Source organism: Dreissena polymorpha, chromosome 6 (genome assembly GCF_020536995.1).
Source record: "Dreissena polymorpha isolate Duluth1 chromosome 6, UMN_Dpol_1.0, whole genome shotgun sequence".
Classification (NCBI taxonomy): domain Eukaryota; kingdom Metazoa; phylum Mollusca; class Bivalvia; order Myida; family Dreissenidae; genus Dreissena; species Dreissena polymorpha.
In genome coordinates, this window is record NC_068360.1 from 100,093,274 (window position 1) to 100,115,494 (window position 22,221).

Consider the following 22,221-nt stretch of genomic DNA (forward strand, 5'->3'; position numbering starts at 1 on the left):
AATGTATGAACCATTCTGTGACAATATATGATATTGTTTTCAGATATAATGCGAATAAAATAGCTCTGTATTAAACATGAGGTAGGCTCTGCGACAACGGGGTTCAGTGAATTCGCGCTGTCCTACTTAACTGGGTGTTCGCTAACAAGACAGTTCCTTTAAAAGAGAAAATGCAATGAAAGCGTTAAAAGTTACCAGATCAGCCTGTGCAGTCAAATTCCATTAAGCCCCATATTCACAGAACGAGGCTCAAAGGGAAATATGGATCAAATAGAATCTTACAGCCAAGCAACATAGCAAAAAAGGAGAATATCTTCTCGACGTTGGTGTTTGGGGAGACGTTGACGAACCCTATACTGGTGAGGGAGGTGAACGTAAAGTACAGCACCGTTATGTAGTACGTCTTGACGCTGGGGCCGCTGTCAGTGACGTACGGCTCGTGGATATTGGTCGCAAGCTTTTCTAGCCAACCTGCGACAAACCGCAAATGTGAGAGCGACCGAAACATGTACACGGACAATTACATGTACTTAATCAGAGCAACCGCAAATGTTTACAGCTTTCCCAAAGAAAGAAATAAAAACGATCACCAATGTTCAAAAGGATATGTAAAAACTGAGCATAATGCATGTGCCAAAAGTGTCGTCCCAGATTAGCCTGTGCAGTCCGCACAGACTGATCAGGGACGACACTTTCCGCTTTAATGGCATTTTTTGTTCAAAGGAAGTCTCTTTTGACCGAAAATCTAGTTTAAGCGGAAAGTGTCGTCCCTGATTAGCCTGTGCGGACTTCACAGGCTAATCTGGGACGACACTTTACGCACATGCATTATGCCCAGTTTTTACAAAAAAAAGTCACATTTGATCCACGCTCTGAGCGAACGGTTTTAATGCATGTGCTTAACGTACCGTCCCAGGTAAGCCTGTGAAGTCCGCACAGGCTGATAGGTGATGTGCTTAACGTACCGTCCCAGAAAAGCCTGTGAAGTCCGCACAGGCTGATAGGAGACAACTTGTTCCACTGTAATTGTATTTCTCGTTTAAAAAAAGTCTCTTGTGAGTGAAAATCCAGTATAGGCGGAAAGTTTTGTCATGTAAACGAAACATGTTATAAAAGCGGAAAGTGTCGTTCCTGATTAGCCTGTGCGGTCTGCACGGGCTGATCTGGGACGACACTTTAAGCATTTCATTAAACTCCCTTTTCACAGATCAAGACCCATATATATTATAACGCAAAGTTTAATTCAATTTAATATCCCAAGACATCTATTGATTTCACTCATACTGTAAGATTCCTTCATCGGTGTCTTTAAGCATTACGTATCGCGTCAATAATTATCTAAACGCTAGAATCGATTTATCTAGAAAATCATGGGAAAAGGCGAGTTAATTAATTAATATTCACGTTTGCCCCTTTGATTAATGTGCTCACTGACAAAATCGCGCGCAGAAAATAAATACACAGTCAATATCTGTTTGTTAAATACTAATGTTGGCACCATACTGCCTCCTACCAAGAATATTAGAGGTTGTAATTACATATCGGTTAAGGAATGATCCTCGTTCTGGGAAAACCGGGCTTAATGCGTGGGCGTAAAGTGTCGTTCCAGATTAGCCTGTGCAGTCCGCAGTAGAGCCAGTGAAGCCGGAACTTTCCGCCTAAACTGCTTTTAGATAATAAGAGACTTCCTCTAAACGAAACATTCTATAAAATACGAAATCTAGGACGATATTTCACGCAATTGCATTTAAGGTAAACTTCAGCGACAATATCAAGTTGCTTTGAACAAGATTGCATCTTAGTATAGTTGCATGTAACCAAATAAAATACGGAAAAATCCGACGTTTTACTTGTTAATTAACAACGAATTACTTTTTTTCTTCAAACATTAGGATGAGCGACAATTTATTTATTTGCATTTTATTTATGTGTTGCATATTCTGATTACTATATGGTAGTATATAACAGTTAAGGCTAGATTGCACTTTACCGGTACGCAGTTGTTTACCATTATCAAAGACCTATAGATAACACTATAGGTCTTTGCCATTATCGACAAAGCGGGAATTTGGGGGCGGTAGCCCCCGATACTACTGTAAGGAAATATATAGGATAAAAAGGATTATTAGCTGTTGCGTTTGGTGTTATGTGTAAGGTGTTGCGGGTAAGAATTAGGGTACGCTTTTCCGTTCTTTTTACGTACCGGTAAACTGCAATTGCCCCAACAGTTAAAGTACATACAAACAGTGTGGTAATTTTCGCAAAATAACGTAGCGTTTTAAGCATAACTACATTTTGATAAATCTCAATTTGCAAAAGTGTCGTCATAAATTATAACCACTCAGTTGTAACCACTTTGCTTTAAAATAATAAACCCAAATAACTTCGTTTTCTATTTGAATGACACAAGCCAGACGTTGACATATCCGGTTGAAACGCGCAAGAGAAAAATGCTGGAAGCAGACTCGTATTTATATTCCGCATAAATTGGATTTTCACTAGCAGGAGACTTACTTTAAATGTAAAATACTTTAAAGCGCAAAGTGTCGCCTCTGATAAGCCATTTCGGATAACACAGGCTTTTCTGTGACGACGCTTTACGCACATTCATTAAATTCCGTTTTTCACTGAATGCGGCTCAATCATAACTTGTTTATTTTAAAGTGCAAATATACACGCAAACGAAGTTATAGTTTAATTGTGTTAACTGTTTTATAATTAAAATTTGGCTTTTATAGCAATATTTTAATGTTTGCGAATATATTTGTTTTGCTGATATAAAGTATATTGATTCTGTTCGCGAATTCATTATCCCATGATGTTGTTAAAAATATATACCCGGTAGTCGGACAAGTGCGATTGTAAGTTATTTGCAAGGTTTGACATTTTCCGAAAATATACCAGTATGAAATGCATACTTTATGTATCAAGTTAGCAGTTCTGGTTAGTATACAAGTAAAATTGAGCCGCGATCTGAGAAAATGGGGCTTAATGCATGTGCGCAAAGTTTCGTCCCAGATTAGCCTGTTTAGTTCGTACAAGCAAACCAGGGAGGCCACATTACGCTTTTATGGAAACTTTAGTTGAAAGGAATCTCTTCTACACGAAAATCCAGTATAGGAAGAAAGTGCGAACTGCACAGATTAAACTTCAAGAAAACTTTAAGTTCATGCAGAAAGCCCCGTTTTATTCCAGAAAGAGGCTAAATTGCATCGTGATTGAATACAATCGCCGGACTTAAGTCTCTGCGAAAGAGCCTAACAAAAAACCGTCCCAAGGTTAAATTAGTGTATAACGAATATTATATATATGTCAGCTGTCCAGTCGACCTGAAGACAGCGATATTAATTCTGAGAATTATTCGGTATTACGTACGGAACAAGTCTAGAATAATTGATGCAGCAAACAGCGAATTCCGTTGAGGGATTTCTACGTCGACACATGGGAGAATGACCGCCAGAGACATATTTTTCAATTGAATGAATATGGTTTGTTCGTGTTCAATTAGAAAAATGTTTTGAGTTACACAGTACAACTTTAGAAAATTGGCATGTAATATGTTTACAATAACTAAACATGTACTTAGAAAACCATACTGTTTTTAAGAGTCATAACTAATTACAAAAACAAGTACAAAGATTAAATAAAATATTTCTGTCCCGGTATTCGAATCCGAGCCCAGTGTAAGCAAAAGATAATACGCTACCACTGAGATACGCTGGCTTTTATATTCATTACCGAATTATAAACCGTATTTTAGGACTACACGCATTCTTTAAATAATCGAGTAAAGCGTAACAAGCGATTTATTATTTTAGTATTTTGCCGATTTCGAATCACGAGTATAATGAAACACTATATTAAACAGTTTTCTAAGACATCAGTATTATTTCGCTTGTTTAAATATTATGTATGTGTTTTTTTTAATCATGACAAAAATTTCTTCATTTTACAAAACCGTGAACAAGTGCCCTTAAAGGGGCCGTCCAACAGATAAAGCGTCGTGCGACGCGAAACATTATTTGTGGAAACTACGAGGATTGCTTATATAGCTACCAAATTCACCCGTTTTAAGCACGAGTATTAATGGTCGAGTGGTCTAGGCAGGAGTTTTTTTACTCCAGGACTTCAGGGGTCAGTGCTTCGACCCCATGTTGAGGGTTACTTTTTTCCTTTTTTTAAATGGTATTTTTTTACTGGATATTTTAAGTTCAAATGTTTAAATTTATCAATATAAAGCATTTAAAAATTTAATGACAAGATTCAATACATGCCAAATTCTGTTGGACGGCCCCTCTAAAATTAGATGCTAAAATATGTTTGCGTGCTTACAAACACAAGACTAAAAGAAACATTTTTAAATATGTCTGATAAATAAAAAATAAGGTAAGTGATATTCTAGTTTGCTGACCAATAACAACATGATTTTATTCTACATGTATATCGTACCATCAGGAACAATATTTGCCAATTCAACATTTACTTTCGATCGAGTGACAGAGTTTTTTACTCGTGGAAATTATTCTTTGTCTTTATTTGTGGACACACATTGTTTCGTTTTCTCGAATACATAAAAATTTGCTTCCGCTCACTTGACGGGAGCCCTTATTAACGTGACGGGAGCCCTAATTAACGTGACGGGAACCCTAATTAACGTGACGGGGGCCCTAATTAACGTGACGGGTGCAATAATTAACGTGACGGGTTTCCAATTCGCTGCTTAGGCTGCAGCCATGAGTTTCCGTCAAGTAGATCCGCCACCAATTTAATTTCTGGAGAATCGATCTTAACTTTATCAAGACGATCGGGTTTGAATTTTGACAAAACAATGAAAGTTCTCAATCACGCTTTTCCGTAATAATTGTCAGAGATTTTTGACGGTTTCTGGTTGAAGCAAAGTCGATGATTATGTGAAAGAGGGCACATTGACACATGTCAATCATGAACCACTTATTATGGTGTTGCTATCAGTTTCCATGAAAACCTTTGTCAACCTCTGTCCTGGGTGTTTCAGATTCGCAAAGTTTTGTTTTAGTTATGATATTTGTAAGGAAACAGTAATACTGAACATTTACCATGCTCTAAAATAGCCATTATATGCATCTTTTGAATATTTAAAGCGCCGAAAATTATAAAGCATTGCAATGCGAAACGAATTAATAATTTGGAGAGTTCTGTTGTTGCCGTTATATTTTGGGAAACTTCAAGGATTGCTTATATAAAGTACAAAATACATCTGATGGTATATACAGAAGGATGGCCTAGTGGTCTAAGTCACAGACTTTTTACTTCAGGAGTCCAGGGGTCAGTGGTTCGAGCCCTGCTAACGGTTACCTTTTTTCTTTTTTAAAATTGTATAATTGATTTTTTTACTGGAGCATTTTATATCAAATGTTTACATTTATGAATATAAAGCTTTTAATGACAAACTTCGTAACATGCCAAAATCTGTGAAAAGGCCAATGTTTTAGATATTACATGAACTCGTTTGAAAAGAGCATTAGTTTTAATTAAAGGGAACACTATTTATTTCGTAAGAAATGCATTTTATTATGGCAATGCTCGAAAGCGCGAAGTAGTTGTTGGTGTGGGTGTTCGTTGTGGTGGGGAGGGGCGGGGTGCGGTCGTGGTGGTTTTTGCTATGGTGGTAAAATTGATGCTGGAGGTGGTTTGAATAAGAACAGGGGTGATGGTTTTGCTGGTGGTTGGGAGGGTGGTTGTAGTAATGGTGATAATGGTGGTGGTTTTTGGCGATAGCGGTGGACGTTGTTGTGGTGGCTGTTGAGATGCGGTCGTGGTTGTGGGAGTGTGGAAGTTGTTGTGGTGATATCAGAAGCGGGGGAGGTAATTGAGTTTGTGGCGGTTCTAGCTTTGGGCGGGTAGGGGTGGGGTAGGTGATGGTTGTTGTGGTTATAGTGGTGATGCTATAGTGGTGGTGGTGGTGAAGTTGCGGTGTGTTGGTGGTGTGGTTGAGTCGGTGGACGTGATGGGGTTAGTTGTGGTGGCAACTGGTGTTGGAGTCGTAGTAAGCGGCTGTTTTAGTGATTGTTATGTGATGTGAGTCAATGCCCCAAGAATGCGTTCAGATCACGGTGTTAAAAGGGCTTAAGACGAGTTGGATTCGAGTTTTCAGTGTGTGTTATTGATGTTTTATCTGGTTGTGTTATTATTTTTGTTCAAAACTTTTTGTAAAAAAAAATGACATTTAACAATTTATATAATCTGAAGCAGTTACTACGATGTTTTGCAAAGATTGGCCTCTGTCAGGTTTTTCGTGATTAATTGATGTTTGTAAAAAGCAAACATTTGATGTAAGAGAGGCTATCGTAGTGCGCTTACGAAGTCATTAATGCGAAGTGCTTTCCCTTGTTAATATGTATATTGAAATCTGCATAATTGCGCGCAACACAGGAAAACGGGACATTTGTGTACAAGCATGCACTATATATTTATATGTTTTGCAAATTATGTTTGTGATCAATTATATTACGCTTAAAAAAATATGTTCGCAAAATTGAATGTTTGTGTCGGAACCTCAAAACCAAATTCCCGCATGCATGTGTCGTCCAAGATAGGTCTGCGCAGTCTGCACAGTTTAACCACAGACGGCCTTTCTGGATTTTCGTTCAGAAAATAGTTCCTTTAAAGGAAAACATCCATACAGGCGGACTTAACGGACATGCATTAAACCCAGAATCCATAAAGGCGGACTTAACGGACATGCATTAAACCCAGTTTTTACAGAGAGAGGCTAATAAAGTAATGTTATTTGAATTCAATCAGTATTTTCCAAGTTATGTGAATCCAGTCAATACTTTCTGAGTTATGTGAATCCAGTCAATACTTTATGAGTTATGTGAATCCAGTCAATACTTTCTGAGTAATGTGAATCCAGTCAATACTTTCTGAGTTATGTGAATCCTGTCAATACTTTCTGAGTTATGTGAATCCAGTCAATACTTTCTGAGTTATGTGAATCCAGTCAATACTTTCTGAGTTATGTGAATCCTGTCAATACTTTCTGAGTTATGTGAATCCAGTCAATACTTTCTGAGTTATGTGAATCCAGTCAATACTTTCTGAGTTATGTGAATCCAGTCAATACTTTCCGAGTAATGTGAATCCAGTCAATACTTTCTGAGTTATGTGAATCCAGTCAATACTTTCTGAGTTATGTGAATCCAGTCAATACTTTCTGAGTGATGTGAATCCTGTCAATACTTTCTGAGTTATGTGAATCCAGTCAATACTTTCTGAGTTATGTGAATCCAGTCAATACTTTCCGAGTAATGTGAATCCAGTCAATACTTTCTGAGTTATGTGAATCCAGTCAATACTTTCTGAGTTATGTGAATCCTGTCAATACTTTCTGAGTTATGTGAATCTAGTCAGTACTGTCTGAGTTATGTGAATCCAGTCAATACTTTCTGAGTTATGTGAATCCAGTCAATACTTTCTGAGTTATGTGAATCCTGTCAATACTTTCTGAGTTATGTGAATCCTGTCAATACTTTCTGAGTTATGTGAATCCAGTCAATACTTTCTGAGTTATGTGAATCCAGTCAATACTTTCTGAGTTATGTGAATCCAGTCAATACTTTCCGAGTTATGTGAATCTAGTCAATACTTTCCGAGTTATGTGAATCCTGTCAATACTTTCTGAGTTATGTGAATCTAGTCAATACTTTCTGAGTTATGTGAATCCTGTCAATACTACTCTGAGTTATGTGAATCGACTCAATACTTTCTTAGTTATGTGAATTCAGTAAATACTGTCTGAGTTGTTTGAATCCAGTCAATACTTTCTGAGTTATGTGAATTCAGTCAATACTTTATGATTAATGTGAATCCAGTCAATACTTTCTGAGTTATGTGAATCCAATCAATACTTTCTAAGTTATGTTCCGAACAAGAAGCGGGAGACTCTGACGGGAAACGATGCTATTACATTCCCTTCTTTCAGCTGAAATAAAATGGAAATTTTTCAAGTGCGAATTGTAAGCTCTCATTTTGAAACAATACATATGAGCTGTGCTCTTTGAAGGGCTTGAATGCATGTGCGTAAAGTTTCGTTCCAGATTAGCCTTTGCTGTCCGCACAGGCTAATCAGGGACGCCACTTTCTGCTTTAATTGTATTTTCAGTTTAAAGAGTCTCTTCTAAACAAAAATCCAGTTTAGGCGGGAAGTGTAGTCCCTGCTAAGGCTATGTGGACTTCACAGGCTAATCTGGGACGACACTTTAAGCACAATTATTAAACTCCTTTTTTACAGAGCACGGCCCATATCTTTTTAGATTGGGATTGGAACCGATTAATTTATGTATATGATAAGGCATAAACTATGCACTTGATGTATAGTTTTCCAGTTTAGGTATATTAAATTAATAAAGAAATATATATATATATATATATATATATATATATATATATATATATATATATATATATATATATATCAAAACCGAACATGTTTGTGTTGTCCGCGTCATTAGAAATAATGACGTCATTTCCTGTTAAGAAAAATGGCTATGATGCCATTGTGCGAAAGCATCTTGCTTCTGTATTAATTTTCGTCTGAAATTTTCATATAAATTGTATTTATACCCGTGATAAAATATTTACCACATAACCAACAACATAAAGTAAAATATCTCTTTAATATTAGTTTTTATTGAGATCAGAATTAAAGAAATTACGTCGTATTGCCGCTCTTTATGTCAAACTGTCGTTGTGCCTCATTTATTAAATTAAAAAAAAATTCTATTTAATTTTACAAAGTGTAGACCATAATAATAGAAAATATAATATCGTAGACAATTTAAATTACAAACTTAATAAAACAAAGTGATAGAAAATAATATCTACATAACTCACAATTCGCTCTGGTGCTCTCAAATTATATAATTAAGCTTAGATCTGGGAAAACGCGGTTTCATGCATGTGCGTTAAGTTTCGTCCCAGATAAGCCTGTGTAGTCATCCTTATCAGGGATGACACTTCCTGCGTTTATAGTATTTTTTGTTGAAAATAAGTATTTTTTATCTTAACTCAAATCAAGTTACGATGGAAAGTGACGTTCCTGATGGTTTGCGCACTTGCATTAAGACCCTTTTTCCCAGAGCGCGGCTCGATTTAATATAGAAAAATATCATAAAGGCGGAAAGTATCGCCCAACAATAGGATGTGCGGACACAGGCTAATCTCTGTGACGACTTATTACGCACATGCGTTTAAGGGGCCTTTTCACAGAATTTGAAAAGTATTGAAGTTTGTCATTAAATGCTTTACATTGATAAAAATGTTAACATTTGATCTAAAAAGCTCCTGTAAAAAAACAACAAGAATACAATTAAAAAAAGGAAAAAGTAACCTTCATCTGAACCACTGAACCCTGGAGTAAGTCTATCGCTTAGACCATTTGGCCATCCGTGCTGATACAATAAGTGATTTATTTTATGCTTTATATAAGCAATCCTCGTAGTGTCCCAAAACTAACGACAACAACAGAACTCTCCAAATCATTTAATAGTTTCGCGTTGCAACGCTTTATAATTTTGCAGATGTTTAAATTGTCAAAAGATGCATGTAACGGAAATTTTAGAGCATGGTTAATGTTCAGTATTACTGTTCCCTCACAAAATGATAACTACAATGAAAATTTGCGAATCTGAATTTTTTGTTTTAATATTGTCAATTTACCGACACGTGAACAGGTCCCTTTAAGCCCTGTTTACCCGGAGCGAGACTCATACATGTATATTAACCCATTTATGCCTAGCGTCTAGAAAAAAGGCTTGACAAACAGCGTAGACCCAGATGAGACGCCGCATGATGAGGCGCCTCATCACGGTCTGCGCTGTTTGCTTAAAGGAATTTCTGTAAGCAATATTCTAAATATGAAAATAAATATACATCCCTAATTTTGGAAATACACTGATCCAATTTAGAAGGATGGGAGAGTCCATAAATGGCTTAAAGTCCCTGCCCATTCAGACTTCAAACAAACTTTACAGAAATCGCTTCTAATGGACATGATACCGTTTTCAATACATTAAAACACGTGCTGATCAAACAACAAGATGGCGTGAAGGCACAAATTCGCTTACCTCACAAAGACATAAAGGAACTGACCTGTTCTTTGCAGCCCAAGATAGCATTAGAACAAATGTTGTGACCAAGTATCATGTAAAGTTAACTATAAATATAACTTTTAGAGTGCTAACAAGTTTTTTGCCATATACGGAAAAATGCCCCGGACCCTTGCGGTCATGTTTTTCAACCAACCGGAACCATTTCGAGTGTTAACAAGGCAAATGTTGACGCTGCACAAAGACGATCGCAAAAGCTCATCATAAGCACATTGTGCTCAGGTGAGCTAAAAAAGGCTTGAAAATTACCAATTGCAAAGTTTCTAGTAAAGATCTCTCAATAAGCATTTTTCTGATGTTTATTGATATTTCTTGGTTCTATTCATGCGACAGCTGATGACGCTTCTGGAGTAGATCGAGTAAGTACATGGAGTTCGTACCATGCGTATAAATGGATATATTTGTTTCGCACCAAGCGCTTATAAACACGAACATAACTAAATGTTTTACTTAAAAAGGAAATAAGTTTCAGTGACTAAGTGTCATTTCCATCAATTGGAAATTATGTGTTTTTTTCGCATGGATGTTTTAAAATACTGTTGATATAATACTGAAACATCAGTACATAAGAACAAATTAAAGTAACTATGCGAATGTCTAAATTTAAATGTATCTAGCTGGTCTGTCTTTAATGTCAGCATCTTTGTCCGTCCGTCTGCTTGTCGTACTGTCAAACTGTCCATAAACATCTTCTTATATTTTGCAGTGACTCAGTGGGAATGGTGTCCGCCAAGCGTTCGTCATATCTCTCTAAAGGACACAATATATAAACTAAAAACAGCGGGAGTGTGTTTGGTCTTTGCGCTGAGAATTGAAAAAGGAGATTTGGGCAAAGTAACTACAACTCAAAAAAAAGTTGTTGTGGTTTTGTTTATCGCTTTAATATGATTTGGTTCCATATACAATCTCTATTGAGGATATATCTTAAGGAACTGTGGTCATTCTGATTTTTTATCAACTTTTAAATGAGCCGCTCTGTCGGAAAAAGGGACGTAACGCATGTGCGTAAAGTGTCTGTCGTCCCAGATAAGCTCGTGCAATCCTAACATTCTGCTGGAAATCACCGACGACACTTTTCAAAACTTGATTTCGCTTATAAAATACTTATTGAAAATGAAAAATACATTAAAGCGAAAACTGTCGTCCCAAATTAGCATGTGAGGACTGCCAATCTGGGACGACACTTAGCCAACATGCGTCAAGTCACATTTTACCAGAATGCGGCTCAAATGGGCTGAATTTGACATAAAAGGTGAGGTATTAAGTGCTAAAAAAATGGTACTTTGAATGTTAAACAAAATATATAGTATTATACATAAATATGTATGTACATTCAATAAAATGTATACAAAATCAACAAAACTAATTTGACTGCAGACGGTATTTTTTCAAAAAGAATAAGCATTTCGTCAACATGAAGTGAGTACATGTTGTATATACAAATCTTATGATATGAGTTTCGTTAAAAAATACTTTGCTTTATTATACTATATATGTATCACGACGTTAATTATATTTCCAGTATTTCAAATCAATTATATACTTAATCATGAGAAGACCTTACCTATTTAAAATACATTTCTAGATTAGAATAGCAAACCATTTTCTAAATCTAAATGTGTTACTTTTCATTTCAAGAAAAAGGATGTTAAGATATTGTTTTTCTGTGTTGGTACTCCTGACATAAATATCCTGCAGTATTTTTCTGACGAAACCATTGATAACTTTTTAGTTAACAATGTGTCGTTTAATTTTTATTTCAAACCTAAGCTGAAATACTTTACTTGTTGACATATACAAAACAGATTTATAAGCGGAATATTACGCTAGTCGATTGTTCAAAGAGTTTGTATCCGTCGAGTGACTTGTGTAATGACGTATCACACGAGATGCGAGCCTCGAGTGTGACGCGAAATAGCACAAGCCACGAGACTGATACAGTCTTACTTGAGCCACCAGCATAGTAACATCATTAAATAGTATAGCGCACATAAGTATGTGTTATTACTATGATAATCCACATGAGTGAAATAATACATTGAACACAAGTATAATATCAACTTCACGTAACATCGAAACATAAAACAATTACTATGCATGAAATGAATACACTTTCTTATGACTGTATCCTATCTTCCAAACGTAACAGAATATTCCTCTGACATCTGGAGAACACATTAACTGCCTATAATCACTATTTAATATTGTTACATTTAAAGTCTGCAATTTGAGACATTTCAACACTATTGTCTGCCAACTTTACTGTAAACAATACATTGCACATTAGCTATTATATAATACTTATCGTATTTGCATCTCGTCCATTTTAATATTGTTACATTTTATATTACAACAAAACAAAAATACTTTGATGAGTGTAGATCAATGTCTGCAACAATTATTTAATAGTGGATACTAAGTCAATTGTTATCACCTAAAAACTTTACAACATGTTACTGTAGTACAATCCAAATGCCCTGAACCGGTTATTGTCTATTCAATCCATCTTTGTACTGGCGGGCAGTAATATGTCAAGGTCTCAATGAATAATATTAAGATTTTGTGCTAGCTTGATCAAGCAGCCACTTTGCATGAATGATTCAAATGTAAATGTTAAATGTTCAATATTGGACGAGCCTGTCACTGGGAAAACCGTGCTTAATTCATGTGAGTAAAGTAAAGTGCCGGGTAGCAAATGCAGTCCTTATCAGTGACAAAACTCTCTGCTTTAAAGGAAATTTTGTTTAAATGTAGTCTTTTCCAACCGAGAAATCTAGTCTGGGCAAAAGTATCGTCCCCGATTAGTCTTAGACAGGCTCTTGGCATTATACAAACAGAGGTTTGGCTTGATACACGTTCATGAACCTCTAACCCTTCATTGAACTACAAAAAGCACCATCCTGCGTTTCTTCTGTACACTCCCTAGGAGCGACAACATCCACTATAAAAGGTTTCAACTCTAGCTGATACAGGTATGACATGATTTATTTCACCATCCTAACTTGTCTTATAGCTTAATTCTATCCATTTTCCTCCGTGTCCATCCTCAACAAACTTCTAGTCAGCATTTCTTTTCTTCTGCTTAAGGTTGCGGCGTTGAAAACTGTTGGTGTGCCTGAGTTTTTTTTTTTGTCTGGGCAGGTTTGATATCCACCATAATTGTTCCTCGCTAAGATTTCCTGCTCCGAAAGGTGGGTTCAGGGTTTGTTCTTAAACACTCTGAATTTTTTACATAACCTCGTGATGTAACTGGGGTGCCAAACATTTTGGGCTCACTTTGCGACAAACCGGACTGCCCCGGATAAGCGTTTATGCTGCTGCCATTTGGCTGAGGCATGGTTTGGCCTTTTGCATTTCCCTGCCGTGCTAAATGTTTAAGGGTAAACTAGCTTTGGCTGCGGGTAGTTGCTTTGTTGGTTTTGGTAGCTCTACTGGAGATTCGAGTACATTCCCATGGAACCAGAGTGGACACCGGGGACTGAATTGAAGACAAGGACGCCCCCAGAAAATCTGACAGAGAGTACCGTCCCTCCTGAGCAGTTCTGAACGAGAAGTATTGTTTCAGGACCTTCCAAACTGTCTCACAGTTAAAGTCCCTGTTTTGGTTCAAGTCCTGGTTAACTCCCCTATGGTTATGTGGCATGGTTGAAGACAGAGGGGTCTAAGTTTGGGTGGGGTGGACACGGAGCATGGTAGCAAGCCGCGGCTTGGTATCTTGGTGTTTTGGTATCTCCATAATGGGCCTCTCAGCTGGAAAGTTGTTGTGTTTCAGATATTGGACCTGAAATGAATTATAAACATTTAACTCCTAGTCATTAAAAACCTATGACCAGACAAGGGCAAGTATACATTTTTACACAATTATGCAATTTAACATAATTTGTACTAATATAAAAGAAATTATTTAACTTTCCGGTAACATTTGCAGCGATCTGATGCAAGGCAGATAATGAGTACAGGGAAAAAGTGACAACATTGCCACATGGTTGAATCAAAAAGCAGGATTCTACTTAATTGGTTGAAATCCATGATCAGGTAAGCATCATTTAGCTCTGAATTCCATTTAGGATTTATTATTTCATTAATAATGTGGTTCAATGTATTTATTTATTAAATAGTAATTGTTTTGCCTTATATTTTTCTGCAATAACTCTTATTTACAAAAGTGAAAGGTTATGGTTCTTGTGCAAGCATATTTACTCATTGATATCTTTGAAACCATGAAGTTTCATGTCGAAATCTTGTATCGTATCTGAGATATAGCCATGAATAGTTACATCATATAAAAACAACAAAAGGCAATAACTCTTACATAAGACAATGTTGGGTTATGGTTCTTGTGCAAGTTACTTCTCTTCATCTATACAACCATAAAGTTAAATGTAAAATCTTATATATTTTCTTAGATATAGCCCTAAACAGTGTGTGACAAAATGACATACAGACAAAGCCAATTCTAGATCACTCTGGGTGTGGTTGGGTATAACAAGGGGCATACATTATGTCACTTTCACATAGGATGATAAAATGTGCACATTTCAATAGGGGTTATCTACTGCCCAAGGCCAATGCACATGTGAATCAGTCAATTGTTGACAAGTAATTGATTGGAACTGATGTTTACACTTATTGTGACAGTGACCTTGACCTTTGACATAGTGACCCCAATGTGAAGGGGTCATCTACTGCCCAAGTCCAATCGGCATAGGAAGGATCAAGCCAATCGGTCAATTGGTTGACGAGTTATTGATCAGAAACGATTTTGACACTTATTCAGACAACGAAGCAGAAATTGTCTTCCCTAATTAGCCTATGTGGAGTGCACATATATGAAGCAGAAATCGTCTTCCTAATTAGCCTATGTGGAGTGCACATACATGAAGCAGAAATTGTCTTCCCTAATTAGTCTGTGTGGACTGCACATACATGAAGTAGAAATTGTCTTCCCTGATTAGCCTGTGTGGAGTGCACATACATGAAGCAGACATTGTTTTCCCTGATTAGCCTGTGTTGACTGCACATACATGAAGCAGAAATTGTCTCCCCTGTATAGCCTGTGTGGACTGCACATACATGAAGAAGAAATTGTCTTCCCTGACTAACTTGTGTGAACTGCACATACATGAAGGAGAAATTGCCTTCCCTGATTAACCTGTGTGAACTGCACATACATGAAGCAGAAATTGTCTTCCCTGATTAGCCTGTGTGGAGTGCACATACATGAAGCAGAAATTGTCTTCCCTGATAAGTCTGTGCGGAGTGCACATACATGAAGCAGAAATTGTCTTCCCTGATTAGCCTGTGTGGAGTGCACATACATGAAGCAGAAATTGTCTTCCCTGATTAGCCTGTGTGGAGTGCACATACATGAAGCAGACATTGTTTTCCCTGATTAGCCTGTGTGGACTTCACATACATGAAGCAGAAATTGTCTCCCCTGATTAGCGTGTGTGGAGTGCACATACATGAAGCAGACATTGTTTTCCCTGATTAGCCTGTGTTGACTGCACATACATGAAGCAGAAATTGTCTCCCCTGATTAGCCTGTGTGGAGTGCACATACATGAAGCAGAAATTGTCTTCCCTGATTAGCCTGTGTGGAGTGCACATATATGAAGCAGAAATTGTCTTCCCTGATTAGCCTGAGTGGAGTGCACATACATGAAGCAGACATTGTTTTCCCTGATTAGCCAGTGTGGAGTGCACATACATGAAGCAGAAATTGTCTTCCCTAATTAGCCTGTGTGGAGTGCACATACATGAAGCAGAAATTGTCTTCCCTGATTAGCCTGTGTGGACTGCACATACATGAAGCAGAAATTGTTTTCCCTGATTAGCCTATGTTGACTGCACATACATGAAGCAGAAATTGTCTCCCCTGATTAGTCTGTGTGGACTGCACATACATGAAGCAGAAATTGTCTTCCCTGATTAGTCTGTGTGGACTGCACATACATGAACCAAAAATTGTCTTCCCTAATTAGCCTGTGTGGAGTGCACATATATGAAGCCTGGTTTTCCCAACGCCTGGCTCATATGGAAACATATATGTAAACAAAACTTACCTAACATGATCCATACAAACGTATGATTATACAAAATGTAATATGCAAACTTTGATATCACAAGGAATGATTCATGGAAATTTGCAACATGCACGTGGTATATAAATATAAGGCTTGTTTTGGGAAAAGTGAGCTTTAAGCATGTGCTTAAAGTGTTTGCCTAAATTGTGCAGTCTAACCTAGGGTAATCAGGGAGGACACTTTCCTTTGGAATGGTAGTTTTCGTTAAAAGAAAGTCTCTGGGACAACAGTTTATGCTCAAGCATAAGCCCACTTTTTGCAGAACACAGCATATATAATCGTTTTCCATACTGAGCAAACGTTTCAATAAACTGCTGTCCATACATTTGAGATGGCTGATCCGCGTGATGTTGTTGTTGTTCCTGTGCGGGTGGCTTTGTTGTTTGGATACTGTGGGCTCGCTGAACGAATAAAGCTGATTTTGCAACGTCTGAAGCTGAACGCCACCAGACAATTATAGGTGACCGTTGTTATAGTGTGATATCCCCTGCTGTGAAAGGAAGATAGAGATAAAAATCAATTGAACTCCACGAAATATGACTTTTCAGAGTTGTTTTAGGGACTTTATCACAGTTTGATGAAATGACAAGTTTCAAAAAATGTATTCATAATGTTTAAACAAGTGAAATAAGCACCGTGATGAATGGGTGTTAAAATTTAACAAGCATTAAAAATAATGTTTGTTCTTAAATGGATAATCAACTTTCAAAATGGCAAAATAATACAGCATTGTAAATCTTTTCCTCGATAATTTTGAAAATGCTATAAGAGCTATTTTATTTTAATATGATGGACTTGGTTAAGGTTTCTTGTTGTGTTCTTAAGTTGGGAATATAACCATGTTAGCTGTATTCTTCAAGGGGATGACACCGATGAAGGTAAAATGCAATTGCTTAAGAGGAGTGGACAAAGTTTGTTCAACAAACTTATAACACAAAATGTATGCAGACCAACAGACGAAGTATTTGACAGCGACTGATTGTACCCCTTTGAACTTTTATTACCAGAGAACCATGATGTATTTATTATTTATTATTTATTTAACATTTATTCTAAACCCCTAAATTGTTTGCGATAACTAAGTCCTCTATACAAATAGTAATGAAAGAGCAACAGTAGGCTTCTGTGGTCAAAATCATTGGATTAAACCGGCATCGTGCCCGAAACATGCATCCACAGCTAACCTGGGATGCCATGTTGTTCCACTGCTGCTGGAAGAAGCCTCGGGACAAACAGAGTTGAGACCTTGTGGGCATCTTGACCCCTTCCCAAAGGCTCACAAGGCTTGGACTGGGGGCGGCTGTTGTTGGAGCCCTGATTGATACTGGGGTGATATTGGTCCTAAAATTCTATTTCTCTGAAGGGTCACGTTAGTCGCAGTGGCACTGTTCATTCCGGAAAGGGCACCATGTTCATTGGCAAGATGTCCTGTACAATTAAATATAAACACAGTATAACTCAAGTTGCATCTGTAGGAAATCATTCTTAGCATCACTAAAAGGTACTTCACTAAAATTAAGACACAGGACAAAAACAATACACAGCACTACAAAGTTTAGTGTATGAAATGTTGAGATAATGACGCCTTATTGCATACATTCTGATGGCATTTTGCACTGACAAGGGGCAAGATTTCAGACGGCTTACCGTGTTGTTCATTCAAAACAAGAAAGCCAACAAAATACACTTGTTTAAAAGACTGGGTTAAATTGATCGTGAGTGCAATGGCAGAAAAGTTTATTTTGGTCATTTGTTTTTAGTTAAAAAAGTCATATTTTGGAAGTGCTACATGCATTCTGGCTTGTTACTAAACTGGTTCGAGATATTTTGACCACAAACATTATCAACAACTTTCATGATGATCCAATTTAAACCAACCTTGCACACCTGGAACCATACGTTAACATCGCTCACCCCGACAATTAGCGGTGTTAACATTTCCCAACAGTAGACATTCATCCTGCTGATGAAGTCCGTAGTACACGGACGAAAGATACAGGTATAGCTTTCAATAACTAGTGTGTGTAAATTGACATTTTAAAACTTTATTGGATTTAATAACCAACTTCAGGCTAACATTAAAGATTATTGGAGAAAGATTTTGTTTAAAATTGACGGAAATGTATTTGTGTTATAATCTTATGGTAAAGTCAAATATACTTCCTACACATAAAGGTTAATACGCTTATATTTTCCTTCTGAACACAAAATATGTAGACATACCCATATAATAAGAGTATTTCGCCTCCAGAGTAAAACAACCACCTTTTCTCTTGGAGATTACACCCTTCTGTGTACTTCTTTCCAGAAAATTAGTACCTTTGTGTATTTTTTAAAGATGACACCTGTCCATCAAACATGATAAAAAATTCGTACACTTGGGACAACACAATATTTGTCTTGCAAAAAAAGTTCACAAGGTTTTGGCATCAAATTTTCAGTACATCTTGTGATAAGCATTAATGGTTTGAAGAAATGATGTAAAACCTTGAAAATTCTATCTTATGAAAATTTCAGAAGAATTTTCTTACAAAGTTTACACTTGGGACAAATTCTGACCATATTTAGTATTCCGCTGTTCACAAGTTACATGACAAATAATTGTATAAATACATGTACACATGTGTAGAATAAGCATGTGACATGTTAAAAGGACACTATTTGCCTATAAATGTTGAAGCACTTTATGATGCCACCTCTTAATATGTGAAGAGAGGTGAAAATTGTGGCACAAAATTGCCAAGAACATCATTGTTTGAACACATGCTACAAGAGATGTCAACCTAAGCAAGACGCAATGTTCTATGTTTCTTAAAGTATATACATTTTCCTATTTATTAAATGATGGAAATACCTAATATTTCTTAAAATTTTATTTATGTATAGATTTGAAAATTGCCTTTTACTTAAAATGTCACTCAAAACCAGTACACTTGGGACGATTTTAAGAATATCTTTTAAGATATTTTGGTAATGAAGCAAGTTACGGAGAAGAATTTTCACATTTAAGTTAACCACATGGAAACGCTTCTGTAAGAAAGCAAAATAAGTCAAACATGCTTAATGGTTAGAAAATAAATGCATGTTTTATTTAGGCTTCATTATTTTTGAAATCACCAAAATGTATCTAAATGTTCAATAATTAAAATTAAAAATCTGAACTTTCCTTAGTTGTAAACAATTTAAATGGTTCTTAATTGAAAATCATCTAATCGGTCTGTATTTACATGGATTTATTTGTAGAAGAATGCCTGAGGATAAGCTTGTGTTTACGAACAGACAGACTGAATGAGAGACATATGGCCAAGGTGATTCCAATATACCCCCTCTTTCATTTCTAACTGGGTAATAATGAACATACCAACAGGCACACATTCATATGAGAAGTAACAGACATAATGTCCAAGGTAACGCTCTTTAATTTGCTGCTTTTCTGCCCAAAAACATAAAACAAAATTGCCCTCACCTTTTATGATTTAAACTGTTTTGATGTAAATTTAAAAACACCCTTTTCATAGCTTTTCCCAACAAAGATCAGAAGGAGGTTTATAGAACTATATGAGCCTTGTTCTGGGAATACATGCCTTTATGTGCATGTGCATGAAGTGTCATCCAAGATGAGTCCGCAGAGGATAAACAAGGACAATGCTTTCCGCATTTATGGATTTTTTGTTTAAACGAAGTGTCATCTTCGCAGAAAACAATTTAAAGCTAATCTGGGAAGACACTTTACTCACATGCATTAAGGACTATTTTCCCAGACTCTGACACAATGACTACTTGCATTTATTATTGTTGTTGCCACTGCTGGTGCTGCTGCAACCAAGCCATAGACAGAGTTGGAGCGTCCCGACATTGACGTTGCCACCCCAAACCCGGCAATGTCCAACAATAGTTGCTGCTGAATAGAGACAATGTTAGTTACATAAAATACACGAGATATAAAATGCTTATTTTTTTTTACACAATATATTCCATTTTGATTTCCCACAATGATTTCTATTTATGCGACACACGAAAACTAACATGGCACATGAACCTGTGTTGAAATTTTGTCCCACAAAAACCATTGTGTATCTTATTAAATCTATGTTACCAGACCACATCTAGCGTTGAAATTTTGGCTATTGCTTTAAGGTACACTGATTTTATATGTGTTTACTTTACGTTTAGAAATATTGAATGAAATATTCTATGATTTTGAGTGTCTATTGGCTTTTAACAACTGCTCTTGGCGTTATGTTCAAATTATTCAAGATCATTACGGTAAATGACGTTAATAGACAAGTCACTCAACAACTGCTCTATCTGTAACTTAATAGATCAGATCATTATCACTTAAGTGACAGCATTACAAAATTATTTTGGTGGTAGTTATGCAAGGGAATTTTGTGTTACAAGTTTGTGAAAAATAGTTAAACATTTGGTTTAGGGCTGAATTTCAGCCCAAAATGGATGGAAATATGTCTTGACCCTTTATAATTTAAACTTATATTAAATCAACTGTTAAATGTATGTATTCACTCAGTTTGACAAATCTAAAACACAAAATTCCCAATTAGTCACAGGTACCTTCCTCTAAAAAGGTCAGGAAAAAGTCGAACTAATGTTACATGAAATAAATGTGAAACTCTTAACTCTTTAAAAATGGGACTTACTAAGCCTAAACTATAACTGGGCTTAATAATCCTAAACTATAACTGGGCTTAATGAGCCTTAACTATAACTGTGCTTACTAAGCCTAAACTATAACTGGGCTTACTCAGCCTAAACTATAACTGGGCTTAATAAGCCTAAACTATAACTGGGCTTACTCAGCCTAAACTATAACTGGTCTTAATAATCCTAAACTATAACTGGGCTTAATGAGCCTTAACTATAACTGGGCTTACTCAGCCTAAACTATAACTGGGCTTACTCAGCCTAAACTATAACTGGTCTTAATAAGCCTAAACTATAACTGGGCTTACTCAGCCTAAACTATAACTGGGCTTAATAAGCCTAAACTATAACTGGGCTTACTCAGCCTAAACTATAACTGGGCTTACTAAGCCTAAACTATAACTGGGCTTACTCAGCCTAAACTATAACTGGGCTTACTCAGCCTAAACTATAACTGGGCTTACTCAGCCTAAACTATAACTGGGCTTAATAAGCCTAAACTATAACTGGGCTTACTCAGCCTAAACTATAACTGGTCTTAATGAGCCTAAACTATAACTGGGCTTACTAAGCCTAAACTATAACTGGGCTTACTCAGCCTAAACTATAACTGGGCTTACTCAGCCTAAACTATAACTGGGCTTACTCAGCCTAAACTATAACTGTGCTTACTAAGCCTAAACTATAACTGGGCTTACTCAGCCTAAACTATAACTGGGCTTACTCAGCCTAAACTATAACTGGGCTTACTCAGCCTAAACTATAACTGGTCTTAATGAGCCTAAACTATAACTGGGCTTACTAAGCCTAAACTATAACTGGGCTTAATAAGCCTAAACTATAACTGGGCTTAATAAGCCTAAACTATAACTGGGCTTAATAAGCCTAAACTATAACTGGGCTTAATAAGCCTAAACTATAACTGGGCTTAATAAGCCTAAACTATAACTGGGCTTAATAATCCTAAACTATAACTGGGCTTAATGAGCCTAAACTATAACTGGGCTTAATAAGCCTAAACTATAACTGGGCTTAATAAGCCTAAACTATAACTGGGCTTAATAAGCCTAACCTATGACTGGGCTTAATAAGCCTAAACTATAACTGGGCTTAATAAGCCTAAACTATAACTGGGCTTAATGAGCCTAAACTATAACTGGGCTTAATGAGCCTAAACTATAACTGGGCTTAATAAGCCTAAACTATAACTGGGCTTAATGAGCCTAAACTATAACTGGGCTTAATAAGCCTAAACTATAACTGGGCTTTATAAGCCTAAACTATAACTGGGCTTAATAAGCCTAAACTATAACTGGGCTTAATAA

The 22,221-nt window shown here is 36.6% G+C and overlaps 1 protein-coding gene across 1 annotated transcript in view; it reads right to left on the bottom strand.

The window, feature by feature from the left end:
• Positions 1 to 11,000: 11,000 nt before the first annotated feature.
• The window catches only part of LOC127836090 (uncharacterized), a 29,698-nt gene continuing 18,477 nt past the window's right edge, over positions 11,001 to 22,221 (bottom strand). The window contains exons 8-10 of the mRNA XM_052362544.1: positions 17,419 to 17,662; positions 16,559 to 16,724; positions 11,001 to 13,929 (exon numbers count right to left, since the gene is read on the bottom strand). The gene's annotated coding sequence lies outside the window, so the exon portion shown is untranslated. The remainder of the gene's footprint in view (positions 13,930 to 16,558; positions 16,725 to 17,418; positions 17,663 to 22,221) is intronic.